This window comes from Eretmochelys imbricata, chromosome 1, assembly GCF_965152235.1.
Source record: "Eretmochelys imbricata isolate rEreImb1 chromosome 1, rEreImb1.hap1, whole genome shotgun sequence".
Lineage (NCBI taxonomy): Eukaryota > Metazoa > Chordata > Testudines > Cheloniidae > Eretmochelys > Eretmochelys imbricata.
In genome coordinates, this window is record NC_135572.1 from 169636351 (window position 1) to 169644844 (window position 8494).

Sequence of the window (8494 nt, forward strand, 5' to 3'; positions counted from 1 at the left end):
CAGAAGGAAAGCTGAAAGGTATAGTCTGATTATTTTAGAAGTAGACTATGGTTTTGTGGGTGCAGTTCTGCCACTGCAAAATTAGAGGCCAGGTTCAGGCCTGGCTGAAAATTAGGCACATTTACTTTTTTGTTCTTGCTGGAGATTTTCACTCCTTAGCTTGTGCTTTTCACATTGCCAATTAAAAACAGACGGTCAGGGAACTGTTAATGGGAAACTAACCCTTTCACCCCTAAGGCTTGAGTTCAGATCCACCCCATGGCAGTAGTAATGAAAAGTCACTGGCATCTGATGGCTCTTTGGCCTAAATGGTCTAACCACAGATGTCCACATTGCAGTTGGCATCCTTGTTGGCACCGTAGCCTCAACAGAAAGTCAAAGGATTATATTGGCATGGAAATGGACCTACTCTCTTGCTCCTAAAGATGATCCCATTGAATCAGGTTTAAAGGTCTATGACTGTGGGGGAAGTGGTAAGCTTGCACTGCTGCTGCCCATGCTGTAACTGTCTTATGGATAAATAATGGACTTCAGTCTCCAGTGTTATCAAGCTGATACCTCTCTCAATCCAGCTCTCTGAAACAATGACAACAAAAAGGTGGTCAACTGAAATTAAGCCTTTCAGTTCATAGAATCTCAGGGTTGGAAGGGACCTCAGGAGGTCATGTAGTCCAACCCCCTGCTCAAAGCAGGACCAATCCCTAATTTTTGCCCCAGATCCTGAAATGGCCCCCTCAGGGATTGAACTCACAACCCTGGGTTTAGCAGGCTAATGCTCAAACCACTGAACTATCCCTCACCCCAAATTATCCCTCCCCATATTAGTATATTTAGCCACACGAGTATGTGTCTGCTGAACATATCTGGTACTGTATGTTTAGCAGCAGTTAACTGGTTAATGTACATTTTGTATTGTATCATATTTTAAAATAATACCCCAAGGCTCAGGCCTGTATATCCAATCAATCTTTCCCTATTTTATATGTTTTAATAATTCAGAAAAGCAGATAAATTGAATATTACATTTTTCAGTAACTGATTTAGACACAGCTACCAGTCCCTTATGCAATCAGTTCAGCATTTAAAATCATAACAGCTCCAATCTAATTTTGGCAGTTAATTTTTCTCTTTAATTGAATGTATTTTAATATTTTCTTTAGTTTCTTTTAAAATCAGCTCTCCAAATATACAATAAATGTAACAGCTTGTGTAACCTTAGTGGTCTCTTTCCACATTCAGTGATAGTAGATTAAAAATGCAGTCATTATGAAACAGCCACATGAACAGATAAGGAAATTTAATCATCAGAGCTGGTGGGGAAAAAATTATAAATTTTTTATTTGTTTGCGGCGGGGGGGAGGGTTTGTTTAACCAATGCTGGCCTGTTTTTGGAAGTTGAAAACTTATTTTGAAATTGTCCTTGTTTTTGTGTTTTGTTTGCTTTGTGGGGGACGGGATAATTTTGTTTCTTTCACATTGTTTAATGGAAAATACTCTTTTCTGACCAGCTCTAGTAATAATGAACATCTCTGGAATGTAAAGAAGTTAGAATCTTCAATGGCTATCTGTAGCTATCATAAGTTTCCTGAAGAGAGGCAGCTTGTACAAAACTGAATCATCTCTCCCTAAATAAGAAAGAGAGGTGTGAGCATAGGGCAGTCAGAAGAGCTAACTCAATAATTTGGAAAGAAAATAAATGGAGGAAAGGTGAAATTTCCCACATATTATGTGTTAATAGATGCTATGAAGTAATTGGGGGACATCTGGGGCACAAGGAAAGTATTTAATAATTTCCACCTTCTTCAGAAATCTGAGATAGCGTAGAATAGATGTAACTTATGGGGAAATGTTCAACAAAGGAGTATATTCTCTGAACCATGTTCTATGCAATTAAAAATACAGTTATAACAATTAGTATTATCCAGATATTTATCATGGAAAAATATGAAACAACCAAATGAGCTCAGAAAATAGAAGGTGGTAGAGAGTAAAAGCAAAGAAATTGCAATAATTGAAGAATCTAGTCAACTGATTACCCTTCCTTAGAAAAAGTTTCCCTAAAAATGATGACATATTACATATTATAGGTTATACACTATAATTATGGAAAACGAGGTTTAAATTTTCCTCTAATTTTGGGTGCCCAACTGCAGACATTTAGGTCAGAGGTTTTAGGGAAGTTGAGTACTTACAGCTTGGACTGAAGTCAGTGGGAGTTGCAGGTGCTCTTTAGATCAGATCCCAGGTGTGTCAAAGTTAGGTATCCAATGTCTGAGGCTCCCTAAATCAATGGCTACTTTTGGAAATGTCAGCCTGAATAGTTTGACATATTTAATTAAAGGGACATCGTAATTGAAATCTAGCCATTCAAAGAAAAAAGTTAACTGTAGTTCCAGGTAATATATCTGCCCTTTAGTTCCCCTTCCAATTTTTGTGATTCTCCAGTCAAATTTTACTATTTTAAAAGAATGTTTTTCTGTTCTTTTTGCCTCACAAATAGGGGAAATGGACTGACAATGCAAGATAAATCTATCTAGATTCTTTTTGGGTGCCCTTCATTCTATGTAAGATCTGAATGGCTCCAAAGAATTAAAAAGTCAGAACAGCATCTTTCCCTTTCCCTATCTTCACAGTGGGTTTGAGTAATAAATAGCTTGATTAGGTCAGTGAGAGATTGTTAGCATTTTTTTTGTGAGTGAGAAAAGCTATTGAGGGAAAGCGAGTTGAAGTTATGATGAGGTTTGAATTTAGTTCTGAACTTGCTGATATTAATGGTCATTCTTATCTCTTCATCCAGGGACTTCCACTGTCTTGGTTCGGCTCCAACACTTGCTAGAAGGACGGACTTATAGAAGAACCCTGCTACAGGGTTCCAGATGTTTTCTTTTCTCTTTTATCATTTAGGAAGGGGCAAGAGCCAAGTCACAGGTGTTGGTCAATTGCAGAGCAGGCATCCAAGCCTCCATTTGTGTCAGTGGGCAAAATTCTTGGAAGGAAGATTTTGTTGTGCCTGAGTTTGGTTTCTTATGTGCTCTGGAGACATTCCCGATGTGGGTGAACTTCTCTGTGAAAGAAAAGTGATTTTTCACGGGCGGTGATGCTGGATCTGAGATTTGGTGGAGGCAATCTGGTTTTAAGAAGTGGTTTCCAATCTGGAAACTTCAGCAGGTGGAACTTTGCTGCTTCTATGGAAAAGAAGAAGTAGGATGTCTTTGGCTATGTCTACACTTGCATGCGGACTCAGGGAGTTGATGTATATGTGCTTGTGCATATTCCCCATACTGTGCACCAAGTGTCCACATATGCTGTGCTGGAGATAGGTATAAATTGTGTATACGCATTTACCTTTGTCCACACTCTCTCTTTTGTTACACAGCATTTGCACTACCATTTCAGGGGTGGTATCCCAGGATTCTATATGTCACTGGAAACATTTAAGGAGCTGTCGTGCTGTGTGGTTTTGGTACTGTCCACCACCTTCCCACATTTGCCAATGACAGTTCCTGCTTATCTTTGACTCCTGCCGAACTGGGTGGAAGATATGGAGCAACTGGATATTGTGTTCTGTTTCTGATCCTTCTTGCAGGACAAATGTTTATACAGTGGAGTAGATGATCTGTGAGATGCTGGAAGGAATCTGGGAAGAACTTTCCAACACACTGAAGACAACTTGCTGTGAGATTGAATTTGGGTCTCTTGGAATAGATATGGTTCCAGAATGCCACAGTGTGCCCATCAGTGGACTGTCAGTTCTGGTGTAAGAAAACCAGCACAGTGTGGTAGAATTACATCATTTTGGAATACTGGGGTGACCAGCAGTGGCTTCAGAACTTCCAAATGGAGAAACAGACCTTCATGGAGCTGTCTCAGGAGCTTGCACCCCACCTCTAGCACCAGAACACTTGATTCAGGAAAGTCATAGCAGTGCAGAAGTGGCTGGCTATTTCCCTGTGGAAGCTGGCAACACCAGACAGTAACCTGTCAGTTGCAAACCACTTTGGAGTTGGAAAGATCCACTGTTTTGGTCATGGTTGGGTTTGCTAGGCAATTAACAGTGTAATCTTCTCATATGTGGTTGTGATAAACAAAGTTCTGGAAATAATAGCTGGATTTGAGAAGATGCATTTTCTGAACTGTGCAGGGGCCATCAACAGTGCCTGCATCCCAATACTTAGCCCAATAAAAAGGGGTAAGTGAATATGTGACCCGAAAAGGACATTTATCTACCCATTTTCTATGTTCGCTCATTCTGCAAGGGTTGGTGGACCACAGAGTTAGGGTCAGGAATACCAATGTGGGAAACACATTCATGATGCCAGGGTGCTGAAGAGATCATGGAAGAAGGTACTTTATTACCCAGAAATGACATAGTTCTCTATGGTGTGTCTGTGCCCGCAGTTGCTTTGGCCTACCCTGCATACTTGCTCACAACTTGGCTCATGAAACCACACCCTGACATCAATGACCCTGGAAAAAGGAAATTTAATTACTAAGTTTGTAGCTAGAGAATGGTGTGAATGTACACTTGGTAGGCTGAAAGCCTGCTGGCAATGCCTGCATGCACCTGTTGGGATGCCAATATGACCAACACTACTGGCATAATTGTCACCCGTTACTCACAAACTTTGTGGAGGGTGCAAGTGGGGAGTACTTCCATCCGGAGTGGGCATGGATAGATATGGTTTACAAACTCTATACAGACAACTGGATCCCACCCATATCCACACTGGCCCTGATTCCCAATGTGCAAAGGAAATCAGGGTTGCCATATGTGCCTGCCTACTGGAACAGCAGGGAAGGAGCGGATGACATCTGCCTGTGCTGAGGGACATCTTCACACCCCGTGTGGCTGCTGGAAAGGCACAAGAAGGAATATTGGCACGTAATTGTGGGGCTTCATAACTCTGTAAAGGTTTTGTTCCCCTGTAGCTTTTTTTTTTAAAACTGGTAGGGGAGGGAAGAAGCAACCACTCCTCCCCACTAGGCTGCAGGCAGGGGAGGAGGGCACCAGTGGTGGGGGGATGCAGGGGCAAAAGTGGGGGCACAGGCACAGGGCGGGGGGGGCCGGCTCCTCTGGCTGCACTTGGATAGGGAAGGGCTAGAATGGCATTGGGGTGGGGGGGTGCAGTGTTCAGGGTATACAACATCAAGGGGTGGGGACATGGGCTCAGGGAAAGGATGTGGGAACACCGAACTGTGTGCTGGGCAGGGCAGGGGCCAGCAGGAGGCAGTGGGGACAGGAAACAGCTGAGGGTGGGGCAGGTGGACACAGGGGGTAACCAAACTACTGGGGAAGGGCGGGGCAGGCAAAGCAACAAACTTTCAGGTTCCGGGGCAGGGCAGGTAAAGCAACAGACGCTAGAGGGCTGGGGCAGGGCAGGCAAGCTAACGAAGTCGGGAACCTAGGGCAAGGTCAGGGCAGGTCAGGCAAACAGTGGGGGAAAATGTGCAGGGGTCCAGGGTATGGAGGGGAGGAAAACAAACTTAGCTGCAGGGAGTGGGTGGGGCAGGCCACAAAGGATAAAGGGGCAAGCTGCTAAGGGAGGGAGGTAGCGGGGGGGCCCCAGCCAAATGCAACTGGGGGAGGGGGGCCAAGTCCAAACGAAGGGGAGGGCAAGTGCACCCACAAGCGCTTGTGAGGCTCAGTCTCTTGCTCGCTGCTGCAAATAATCCCAGATGTTGGTGGGAGAGGAGCAAGCAGCCCCACTGAGGGGCAAAGAGAAGGTCCTGGTGGTAAACTGGGTCATGGAGGGGGCAGCGGCGATGGTGGAAAAGTAGGGGACAACAGCTGGACTAGGGGGAGAGCTCTGCGCCTCTCCCCCGGACCCCCACAGCAGCAGAGGCTACCACCACCCCAGGAGCACAGGTGTTAGTCACTCAGTCCAACAGCAGCCACAAATCCCCTCCACAGTGGCTCGCAGCAATCTTCCTCCTCCTTGACGAGGGCAGCAGGCTCAGCAGCAGCAGCATGCAGGTGGCAGCCAGTCAGGTGAGGCCCCAGGCGGGGAAGGTGGTAGTGATGGTTGTAAAGGAGTCCTCGTTTCTCCCTCTGGAAGGACGGGGAAGGGGGGGGCAGGCCAGCAGGGCCCCCTCTTCCACACAACAACAGCAGCAGCAGGGAAGGGAGCTCCAACCAGCTAGCAGCAGCAGTCCTCCAAAGAAGGGAGCTCTGGCCAGCCAGCAGCCCAGGGCCGGGAGAGCTCCAGCCAGCAGCACCACAAGGGAGGGAGCTCCAGCCAGCAAGGCAGCCAGAGCAGACAGTCCAGTCACTGTAGTGAGGCCTTATTGGAAAAACCTGGGAGGCCCTTCTAAAGGGAGGCACTTCTAAAGGCCCCTCACTGAGCCTCACGGGAAGGACCCTGGACCCGGATTCCAAATGAGTACTTGGGACAACTAATGAAAAAACAGGGTCAGAAGTGGTAGTCAGAGGTTCAAAATGAGGAATCCAGATGGAGACGCCAAGCAGAGGAACCTGGACAGCGCCCACTGCTCCTCAAAGCTGTCTAGGGAGCCAGCAGACGCTGCCCAGAGGAACTCTGTCTGGAGACGTGAGACTAGGGAAGACCGGAAATAGGCTCCACAGTCGCAGAGCACCCTCTTGTCCAGTATCCTCCTCCTGGTATTGTAAATGGTGATCTTGGCCAGGGCCAGGAGGAGGTTGACGAAGAGGTCTCACAACTTCGTGTGGCCACGGATAGCTGTATGGTCAATAGCTGATGGTCAATAGCTGTTCGTTCCTGTGACTATTCACCCATTATAGACATTTATTGCTGTGCACCTCCACTGGTTTTACACCTTATGGGTTAGGTTTGTGCTATGGAGCATGACAACCAAGCTGTATTGCGATCATTGTGTAATGCTTTTGTGTTAGTCTTGCAAACGGGTGTTAACATTGTTACTAGAAGCACACAATCTGTTTAAACAATCTTATCAACACTTCCTTAATGGGGAGAGAACGGGGTTCTCACACATTCTTTTCACTATTCCTTGTCGGCAGTGATAAGTGCACTTACTGGTCTTATGCATCACTATGCCCAAGGTTGAAACTGGTCAAGTTGTGGTGGGGGTGAAGAGGAGGGGGCATTTAATCACTGTTCGGTGGCAGATGCCTTTGCTGTTACTTTAATTATGTTTCCGTGTTCTGTAAATGATTCTAAGGCACTTATCTACCCATTTTCTGTGTTGTAATTACCAATGCTTTCTAAGCACATAACAATGCACTTTCCCCATCCCTCTGGTGTATTCTTTAGAATTTTGATATTTATGGGGACCTGGGTGTGAGGAAGTGAGTATGGGAGGGGTTATCAAACTAGAGAGTTACACAGATCAAAGTTGTGTGCTGTGAATTGTGGGGCCAAATCCTCAACTTGAAAACATTATGTCCATCATACTGAGGAAGGAGGGTCCACAAGCAAGTCAAGGAAACCAGAATATTTCTTAAAAGTGATATGTGGAATGTGAAATTGAAACTTTAAAAAGGAATGTAAATCAAGAGACAACAGGTCTGACTTTGTGAACAATGTCCAAATGTTAATGTCTCTGACCCCTTCTCCTTGCTTTTCCCCTCACATGAGGGGGAAACAACTGTGAAAATTTTTTCAGGGAAATAACCAGGGATGTCTCCTGTGCAAGGTTTGGAGGCCAGATGTTTGCTGGGCTCCAGGGGCTGCCTCAGGCTCACTGTTCCCCTCCTGCATGCTCAAAGGGGATACGCTTTGAGGTGTTTTGGCGGATGGTGGAAGGTGTCCTGCAGGTTTCTCCTCATCACTCAGTGGGGTTGGGTCCCCTTCCTCAGCAGCACCCTGAGCAGCCACTGGAGGAGGAGGAAGCAGGTGGTGCTGGTTCCCAGATAGGTGCAGTGGCCACAGCAGCAGGCAGGCCCTGAACTCGTTTGGCCACCAGTTTTATTAGTGACTCCATTAGGGCATGCTCCCAGAGTTCTCCTCTATCTGCTTCTGCTCCTGCCCTCCCAGAGGAATGGCTTCCTTCTTGGGAGCTGAAGATCCTGCCAGTTCAGAAGGTAACATTATATTTTTCCCATTGGAAGAAGCAAAGAAATCCCCTCACATAATATAACTTTGCTGTAGAAGGCCACAATATTGATACTTTTCAGCATTTGAAGAATGCAACTGTTAGAGTACCCTTGATTTTCAGACAACTTTTGCAGGACCTGAAGAACAAGTAGAGACTAATAATGGTAAGATACATTATTTTTTTTAAATTGAAAGTTTTACAGTTTCTTGAGGGAGGCAGGGATTCAGTTCCTTTCAGGGGCTATGTTACATGTTTTCAGTGTCTTGTAAGACTTAAAGACTGGCCATCATTTGGAGAACATAGCAGTTTTCAAGGTACCAGAATGGAAAAGAGAGGTGGCTTTCCAGTCCTATACAGGAAATCTGGATATCTGTGCCAGAGTGATGTTTCTGCTAGTGGTCACTTCTCTACATATTGCTGAATGGGAGGTGTTTGGCCAGCTATGAAAATGGATCAAGAA